The sequence below is a fragment of the Mustela erminea genome, chromosome 6 (assembly GCF_009829155.1).
Source record: "Mustela erminea isolate mMusErm1 chromosome 6, mMusErm1.Pri, whole genome shotgun sequence".
Lineage (NCBI taxonomy): Eukaryota > Metazoa > Chordata > Mammalia > Carnivora > Mustelidae > Mustela > Mustela erminea.
The window spans coordinates 16,017,355-16,026,990 of NC_045619.1; the positions used below are offsets into that span (position 1 = coordinate 16,017,355).

Below are 9,636 nucleotides of genomic sequence, written 5' to 3' on the forward strand. Positions count from 1 at the left end.
TAACATCACACCCAAGTTCCAATGGCCTCTGCTGAACAAGCTGGGCAAATCCTCAGGATGTGAGTACATTAGTTGGGGTTCCTTTTCTAGGAGCCAGAGCCACATCTGTTCCCATCCATCTTTGTGGAAAGTTGGAAAGTTTAGGCCACCATTCTGCTCTCCACCTCTTCCACCCCAGGTCACTGGGCAAATGTCCATTTGACTGACCTTTGGTGGAGTTTGACCCCAGCTCACACTGAGTATCTGAGAGTTGTGCAAAGTGTTAGGGAGTTCCCCAACATTCTTCAGGGGAATTACAACTTTCAGCACTGCCCTACTTCCTATTCCCTTACATAGTCAGAAACTAAGGCACTGGCCTATGTGAATTTCCCCAAGATAACACAGAGCTTATGGCTGTGGGGCCAGGGATTCAAAATCAAGATACCTGGGGGTAATGACGTGGAGAGAATGTGTAGTGCTACACATTTTTCCAGGTGGATACCAGAGAGGCAGAAGCAAACTGCAAATCTCCAGGCTGGGACACTGCTTCTCTCCCTCTTCCTTCTTTTTCAAAGTTAGTTTATTTTTAATTAGATTGGGAGAAAAATGAAGAACCTACTGGTAGCAGGAAGAAGAAAAAGCCTTCTAGGGCTAGGCATCCCACAAGATTGATACGCAGGGCGCATTTCCATTATTTTTCCATGGCAGTACATAAGGCAGAGACTTGGGAATGCATATGCCTGAAGCCAAAGTTCTCTCATGTTCCATAACTATGTTGCTGGCAGGGCTATTGTCACACTAGCTGGCTGTGCCCCAGATATCATATGAGGTGCATCTGTCCCACAAATCTTTATCCCAGTCTTCATTGCAAGGAGGACACTGGTATTTGCTCATAAGAGTAATCTTGTCCAATGTTCCTGGTTTGGTGACAACATCTTGCGCAATACAGCTTATGTGGTGGCTTAAGACAGGATGGCTGATTTCTGGTGGAGAGGACTGAAGGAACAAGTCTGTAACATCAGGATAATGTATAAGTTGCTGCCATGTTTAAAACACTGGAGCTGAACACAAGCACTCCACATAGCCATCTTGGCCCCACATCTGCCCCTCAGCAGGGCTCACTTCCAGTCCCCACTGTAGGAATGGGATCCCTAATTCTGGTGACAGATGGTTTCCACTCCACCTTCCTGAGCCCTCCATCCTCCAATGGAACATTTTTTGCTTTTATAGAATTGAAGCTTCTAGTCCCGGTGGCTGCACCAAGTTGGGAAAGAATGTGAAACAATGTGAGAGTACAGGTTTCATTTTTGAACAGGAGTTGAAATGATCTGATTCTGTCAATCACATAGGCCACTGTTCTTACTCCTCAGAATGAAATTTTATTGACAGAAGAGAGAACAAACCACAGACTTTGAGTCTAACGTGCCTTCTAGCACGGGGAAGTCTTTTACTATGGTTTTAGCAGGTGACAGAATTGGGTTATTTTCTTCCACTGTAGATGATACTTTGATTTTCAATATTTTATTGGTTTCTACTGGTAAAAGGATTATACACTCATTGTAGAAAGTTTGAAACTGCAAAACATTATATAGAAGCAAAAACAAAGGGTGCCTGTGTGGCTAAGTTGGTTAAGCATCTGCCTTTGGCTCAAGTCATGATCCTGGAGTTCTAAGATCGAATTTTGCATCAGTCTCCCTACTTAGCAGAGAGTCTGCTGCTCCCTCTGATCCTCCCCTCTCTCATGCTCGCTCTCTCTCTTTCTCTCATTCTCTCTCTCTCAAATAAATAAATAAAATTTTTAAAAAAAGCAAAAACAAAACACAACCAACCATGCCCATGCTTATAATCCCATTTCAGAGTCAACCATAACTAATAACTTCACAAATAAACTTTGTCTTTTCAATGGCATTTGTTTTTATGCAACTTGTGCTCTTAATGACTAAAAACTTGTTAATCTAAATGGTACCTTTCTTCTGAAAAATGCAAAGAACTTTGATCTTTAAACTCCATTTACTTCTTTTCAACCTATATGCTACTGTTCTGTATTTTAATCATCTCTAAAAATATGTTAAACCTCATGAGATGTTACTATTTTTCCTTTATACTCCCTTAGTCAATACTCCCTTAGTAAATATTCACTTAGATTTACTCACATTTTTATTATTTTTGTGACTCTTTAGTTTTCCTGCATCTTTAACTTTCCTGATGGGATCATTCTCCTGTCCGAATAATACACATCAGAGTATTTTTGGTAGTGCAAGTCTGTTGGTCCAAACTCTTAGTTTAGGTGTGAAATGGCTTTATGGATGATTTCCCAATGTTAAGAATTCTTGGCTGGCCATGATTTTCTTTCAGTTCCAGTTGAACTTATCCAGTTCCTTCGAGGTTATCATCACTCGCTCTGCTCTGGTTTTCATCGTCGCTATCAAGGAGTTGGCTGCTCGTCTAACTGTTGATTTCTTGGAGGTAATCTCCCCCCCCCCCCAATTGTATTTCTGACCTTTTATTATGATGTCTCTAGATTTCTTTTTAAAAATCATACATTGAGTTTGTTTGCGCTTCTTAAATCTGTACATTGGTATTTTATCATTTTGGAAAGTTCTCAGCCCTAAGTTCTCCAAATATTGCGTCTGTCTTATTCTATTCTTTTTCCCCTTGTGGGACTTCAATTAAACATGTGTTTGGCCTTCTTATTAGGTTTTCTCTCTCATTCTCATGTATTCTCTTATGGGTGCTTTTCATCTTTTTTTTTTTTTTTTTCTCTAATTGGTTCTGTATTGCTACATTTACCGCCTTACCCTCTCATGTCTCATGTCGGCCCTACCTGCTTTCCTTATGGTTTATATGGCTTCCAAGAGGCAAGTGCCATGCCTGTCCCTCTAGTGCTCTTTGCCTACTTGTTTGGTGAGAGTTTTTGACTATCATTGGATTAAAAGACTGGTTCTCATTTAGAGACAGGGAAAAAGAGCAAGAGCACAGTGACTAGGTATCTCTTAAAAACACGCAACAGGAGGACGGATCCCAGCTTATTTTCTGGTTAGACTGACTGTAGATGTCAGGTAGATTTTAGCTTACATGCCAATCAGTAATTGGTTGTGGCAACTGAAACATCACTGACAAAGACTCAGAGGCTACATCTGAACTCAGTGGGAAGGAATGCTCTAATAAATTAGTGATGCCTGCCAGGGGCTTGGATGGGAGATGTAATGGTACTCATGTCATATATTTGCCGTCTGTGACTTGGACTTTATATGTCTTAGCCAGGAATACAAAAGTTTCAGATGGAAACACGGTTTTCATGTACACTTTCAGGTAGACATGGTATTTGTGATGGTACTAATTTGTTGTTGATGTTCAAAATGTTGTCCACACCAATATCTCCAATTCATTAGCTCTTATTCATAATTTTATCCACCTCATCCTGACTTTTTCTCTTAGAATTTGCCCAAAATGCTTTTCCTAAGGCCTTCAGTGCACTTCACATTATTCAATCCAATGGACATGTGTCAGTCCTCATTTGATCTGACGTCTTACCAATAATCACAATCTTCAGTACTTGTTCTTTTTGCCCTTGGGTGAGTCATTTAACCTTTCTAAGCCTTGATTTACAATCTGTAAAACAGGGGTAAAAATAATCTATCTCCTATGATCACTGTGAGTGTTAGATAAAATCATACTTAAAAAATATTTAGCAGAGTACCTGCCATGTGGGTAAGTGCTCAACAATTTTAGTTATTGTTATTAATATAAATTCCTACTTCTTTTTTGAAACACTCTGGATCTTTCCAGGCAGGACTTGGCCCCTAGTGGTTAAGATAATGAAGGGACTTATCAGTGTATTGAACTGAGAAGCTGATAGGTGGTAGGATAGGATTTAGACAATGTTTGCAGCCCCAGCATTAAACTTCATTACTTGTCATATCTACTCTACCTTTTATGGGGTCTTACAAGGCTATAGTCCCTATGAACAATGAGGTCCCAGAAACCATAGCCATCTAGCAGAGAGAAGGCTGACTTCTACAGAAGTTCTCTTAAAAAAGCAGCTGAGGGACGCCTGGGTGGCTCAGTTGGTTAAGCAGCTGCCTTTGGCTCAGGTCATGATCCCAGCATCCTGGGATCGAGTCCCACATCGGGCTCCTTGCTCCGCAGGGAGCCTGCTTCTCCCTCTGACTCTGCCTTCCACTCTGTCTGCCTGTGCTTGCTCTCGCTCGCTCTCTCTCTGACAAATAAATAAATAAAATCTTTAAAAAAAAAAAAAAAGCAGCTGAAACTTTCTCTCAGAAGCTCCCATTACTCCCTTTTGAATCACATCCACTTAAGTTGGATTATATGCCCTGAGCCAGATTCTGGCCCGAGAGACACGGGACGGGGAGGTTGCCCATAGCTATTCAGGGTCCACTCCTGGGCTGAGGGTACAGCTGGTGGATGTGTGTGAGATGAATACCCAAATACAAATTTATTTTTAATGTTATCAGAAAGAAGGCAAAACAGATCTTTGATGGACCAAAGCAGCAAACATTATGGTTTACAGATGGCGACACTGTCAGCTTCCTTCCGAATCCTGATGTACATTTCTTTAGTCACACTGACTTTTCAGTTTATAAATATTCCCTTATCCATCTTTCTCTTCCCATTAGTGAGTGAGTTCCTTGAAAGTAGGGTCCATGCTTTATTCATCTTAGTTCCCCCGCCCCTAACATAGACATTGGCATTCAACAAATGAGCATCAAATACATCAATAAACACATAATTGAATGAGGAATGTTTCCTACTTGCTTCATGGAAAATCTATTCCCATAGCAGCAGGAACAGAGTCCCAGCTAGAGACTAGAAGTCAATCTGTCTCTATAAATTCCAATCCCAATGCCCAGGATTTCCACCCAACAGATGCTTTTTGCATTGTGAAACACCCAGGCATGTGGGCTGCCTGAATTCACGTGTTTGCTCCATCCTTCATCACTCCATTTCCTGGGAAGAAGCAAGAGTCTTTGGGGGCCCTGTGCTAGCTGCACATGTTTTCCGTTTCATGTTTCAGCCAATAAATGAGAGGGCTCTCTCACGGGCCACTTAACATGTATTACAGACATTTCCTCGGACAAATGGTCTCTTCTCCTTCCTCTGAGAGCCCAAAGCCTGAGTGATCTGCAGACCTGATAGGGATGGGGAGCTGGGCTTAGAACACCCAGTGGCTGAAGCATCTTTTATTTAAACATGTGACTTGGAGGTGAGCAACCTGACCTCACATACATCACATTCCCATATAGAGCTCAGGTGGGTCTGCCTGGGGGTGGATAAGTTTGCACATCTGGAGGAACTAACATCTGGATGACCACACCCATGGAATGATGCTGGTATCAGCTGGGACTAGGGCATTGGGACATTGCTTTTTTTCTTCCTCCTTTTATTTTACTTTAAATATTTTAACCAATATTTTAGGGGCAGTTTGAGCCATAATGGAAGGGAGAATTGTCTCGGAGTGCTGTTTTATCTTCCAGACTCATCGTTACCAGCCAAAGTAATATGAAATTAAAACAGAGGCTTGGCTGCCCACAGCAAGGAGCAGAAATATAAGACTATAATACATAAAACACAACCTTTTACAGAAGTAAAAATCTGCGCAAAGCCACAGAGCTCAGAAATAGCATTCAGTTCTTCTGTGAAACTACCACTTTTTTCCCCCTGCCCTATCAAACCCCAGAAAGAATTGACTGCTTACTTGCTATTATCCCTCCAAAAAAAGAAGGGAGCATAAAATAAGGAAAGTGAGTCCAATATTCTAAGAATGGAAAATACTGAGGTGCCAAAAACATGGGGTGTCAACCTAGAAGGGGAGAACTCAGAGGACAAACAAGGTCAAAAGGAGTGTGAAGCCAGGCAAGCCTGTCAGTGCTGGCTTATCTCAGGAGAAGCTTGCTTCCAGCCTCTGCAACTGGCCATATCTTGCCCTGGAAATCTTTTCACTTCATTCTAAAATAGAACCTGTGAAAGAGAATTTTGAAGTAACATCTATATGGCTGTTTTCTAAAAATCTCTTCTCTCCAACCAACGAATCTCCAACACTTTGCTTTAAGCAGCAAAATTGCAAATGTTATCGGATGTTCGTGCAAATCATTCAAGCCCCCAGTGTTTATAAAAGCAAACCGGGAATATCCAAGAACAGAGTGTCTGTCTAGTAGAATTTCAGCATTTCCTTTTTTGCCTAACTTTGGAACCACAGGTTAGGGATGTTGCAGCATCCATAAGGCTGAGTCACACTGGAGCTCATGTCTCATTACTTAAGGGCTGTTTTGGAAAGAAAGATTGAGTTTCTAGCACTTATAGAACTCAGTGGTGGTAGGAGAGGGGGTTGAGCTTTGGAAATCTTGTCCAGAAATTGTTTGGTGGTTATTGAATGTACTGATCAATCAGAGCATATGTTAAGGGTTTGATGGACTGACAAATACAAATCACCCAGCAGAGCACTTGGCAGACACAGGAATTTGATAACTATTAGTTACTATCTTTATAATACAATTATGACTCCATTGACTAAAAATGCTTGTGGTCTTTAAGCAATCTCGTTTAATAGATGCTATTCTATTTTTTCTGTTTTGTAGCTTCTCTTTGATCTCTGATTTTTCTAACAGTCCACACTTTCATCTGATTGCCCATATTGGCAATAGTGATAATATCAGTTGCAATTTTTATGATTATAACTCTAGGTAGATAGATAAATATTATGAGGGATAGAGGATGAAATTAGGCCTGGTCATTCATAAAAAAATAAAAATATGTGAAAAAATTCATCTTCTCTGATAATCAATTAAATGCAGATTAAAACATGAAAGATTCCAGCATCACTAGCCAGCAGGAAATACAAATCAAAACCACAATGAGATACCGCCTTACACAAGTTAGAATGGCAAAAATTAACGAAACAGGAAACAACAGTTGTTAGTGAGGATGTGGAGAAGAGGGAACCCTCTTACACTGTTGGTGGGTATGCAAGCTGGTACAGCCACTCTGGAAAACAATATGGAGAGTCCTCAGGATGTTAAGAATAGAGCTACTCTACAACTCAGCAATTGTACTACTAGGTGTTTATCCCCAAAGACACAGATGTAGGGAAAAGAAGGGGCACATGCACACCAATGTTCATAGCAGCAATGTCCACAATAGCCAAACTGTGGAAGGGGCCAAGATGCCCTTCAACAGATGAATGGATAAAGAAGATGTGGTACATATATGCAATAGAGTATTACTCAGCCATCAGAAACAATGAATACCCACCATTTACATAGACATGGATGGAACTAGAGGGGATTATGTTAAGTGAAATAAGTCAAACAGAGAAAGACAATTATCATATGGTTTCACTCATATATAGAACATAAGTAATAGTATGGAAGACCATAGGGGAAGGGAGGGAAATCTGAAGGCGGAGAAATCAGAGAGGGAGGCCAACAATGAGGAACTATGGACGCCAGGAAACAATCTGAGGGTTTTAGAGGAGAGGGGAGTGGAAGGAGGGGGTAATAGGATGATGGGTCTTGAGGAGGGCACATGCTAAGATGAGCACTGGGTTTTATATGTAACTAATGAATCATTGAACACTGTATCAAAAACTAATGATGTACTATACAGTGGCGGACGGAACAAAAAAAATAATAATAAAAAAAGAAGATAACTTGCCATTAAATGGCAAGTTTTAGTGTCCTTAAGCACTACCAGGAGGAGCAGAATTTGGCATAATTGATTTTGGGAAAACAATGTAACAATACATATTAAGTGCCGTAAATTGCATCTAATCGTTAATCCACTTTTTTTTTTTTCAGGTGCGTAGGACTTAATTATAACCAAATGATCAAACTTCCTCTGATAATTTCTTTGATCTTGCCTTCCAGAAATCAGACCTACAATTAAAATAAAAATTTAAAATAGATTCCTTTCTCACATTGAGGTCCTTCATCCATTTTGAGTCTATTTTCGTGTGTGGTATAAGGAAATGGTCCAATTTCATTTTTCTGCATGTGGCTGTCCAATAAGTGACCATAAGTGACTCTTAATCTCACAAAACAAACGGAGGGTTGCTGGGGGGAGGGGGTTGGGAGAAGGGGGGTGGGGTTATGGACATTGGGGAGGGTATGTGCTTTGGTAAGTGCTGTGAAGTGTGTAAACCTGGCAATTCACAGACCTGTACTCCTGGGGATAAAAATATATATTTATAAAAAATAAAAAATTAAAAAAAATTTAAAATAATAATTTCAGTATATACCTTGCAATTATAAATGTCTTAGAATTTCCCAGAGGGTACCTGGAGAGAGATGCTAGAAATTCTGGGTTTGGTGTGCTTTGCATTTCTTTTTCTTTTCTTTTCTTTTCTTTTTTTTTTTTTTAATTTCTCTTCAGTGTAAGAGTATATATTGTTTTTGCACCACACCTTGTGCTCCATGCAATCCGTGCCCTCTCTAATACCCACCACCTGGTTCCCCCAACCTCCCACCCTGCGCCCCTTCAAAACCCTCAGATTGTTTTCAGAGTCCATAGTCTCTCATGGTTCACCTCCCCTTCCAATTTCCCTCAACTCCCTTCACTTTTAAGAATTTATCTGGAATTACCATATGGTTTCACTTGTGGAGCATAAGGAATAACATGGAGGACATTAGGAGAAGGAAACGAAAAGTGAATTGGGGGAAATCAGAGGAGGAGATGAACCATGATAGACTGCGGACTCTGAAAAACAAACAGGGTTTTGGAAGGGAGAGGGGAGGGCGGGGAGTTAGGCGAACCTGGTGGTCGGTATTAAGGAGGGCAGGTATTGCATGGAGCACTGGGTGTGGTGTATAAACAATGAATCTTGGGACACTGAAAAAATAAAATAGAATTTTTTTTTTAAAAGATAGAACAAATAAGTAGATTTATAAAAATTAAAAAAATATATATCTGGAACCTCCAGGAGGAAAATCAAATGTAGTCAAAGATTTAGATACAAATGTCAGTTGCCATGTATATCTATCAGGATCTTGTCAAGAAACAGCACGCTCAAACTGAGTAATCGGAAGACAGTTTAATTCAAAGAGTGAAACAAACAAAAAGACAACATCTTACAAAGTTTGGACAGCGTGTGGAGACGTGACCGGAGACAGAGCAGGACTGTGGAGCCAGCTATGGAAATTCATGGTGCCAGTTGATGGCCAAGAAAAAAAGCAGGGAATGAGGGGTTTCTAGAACCTGGAGGGAGATGCTACTTGGAGGGGGCCTCCATGTGACCAACTAGAGGAACAAATGCCCCATCCCCACCCCCCTCCCCACTCTGGTCTCTTGCTGGCACTTCCCATTCTGAGTCCAAGCAAAGCCAAAGGCAAAGGAGCTCTTCGACAAAGTCCATATGGGCCCAGGGTAAACAGTGACTCTGCAGAGACAAATGAAAAATATCCAGCACACTTTGCTATTTTTAAGAGCAAAAATACGAGCTAATATAAATGTCCAACAATTAAGAGATGAGTCAATAAAGTGGTACATTTTGCAGCAGGATGTTACACAAGCCATTCAAATAATGCTTTTGAAGAAACAACAACATTAAGAAATGTTTTCAGTATAAATTCAACAGAAGAAAAGCAGAGTAGAAAATTATATATGACTTCAATGGTGAAAAGAATATACATACATAACCCATTG

The 9,636-nt window shown here is 40.5% G+C and overlaps 1 long non-coding RNA gene across 3 annotated transcripts in view; it reads left to right on the plus strand.

Annotated features, from left to right (window-relative positions):
* Nucleotides 1-7,881, plus strand: part of LOC116592893 — a 69,469-nt gene extending 61,588 nt beyond the window's left edge. For all 3 annotated transcript variants that reach the window (XR_004286650.1, XR_004286651.1, XR_004286652.1), the window contains 2 exons: nucleotides 2,335-2,445; nucleotides 7,794-7,881. This is a non-coding gene — a long non-coding RNA (uncharacterized LOC116592893). The remainder of the gene's footprint in view (nucleotides 1-2,334; nucleotides 2,446-7,793) is intronic.
* Nucleotides 7,882-9,636: the final 1,755 nt, after the last annotated feature.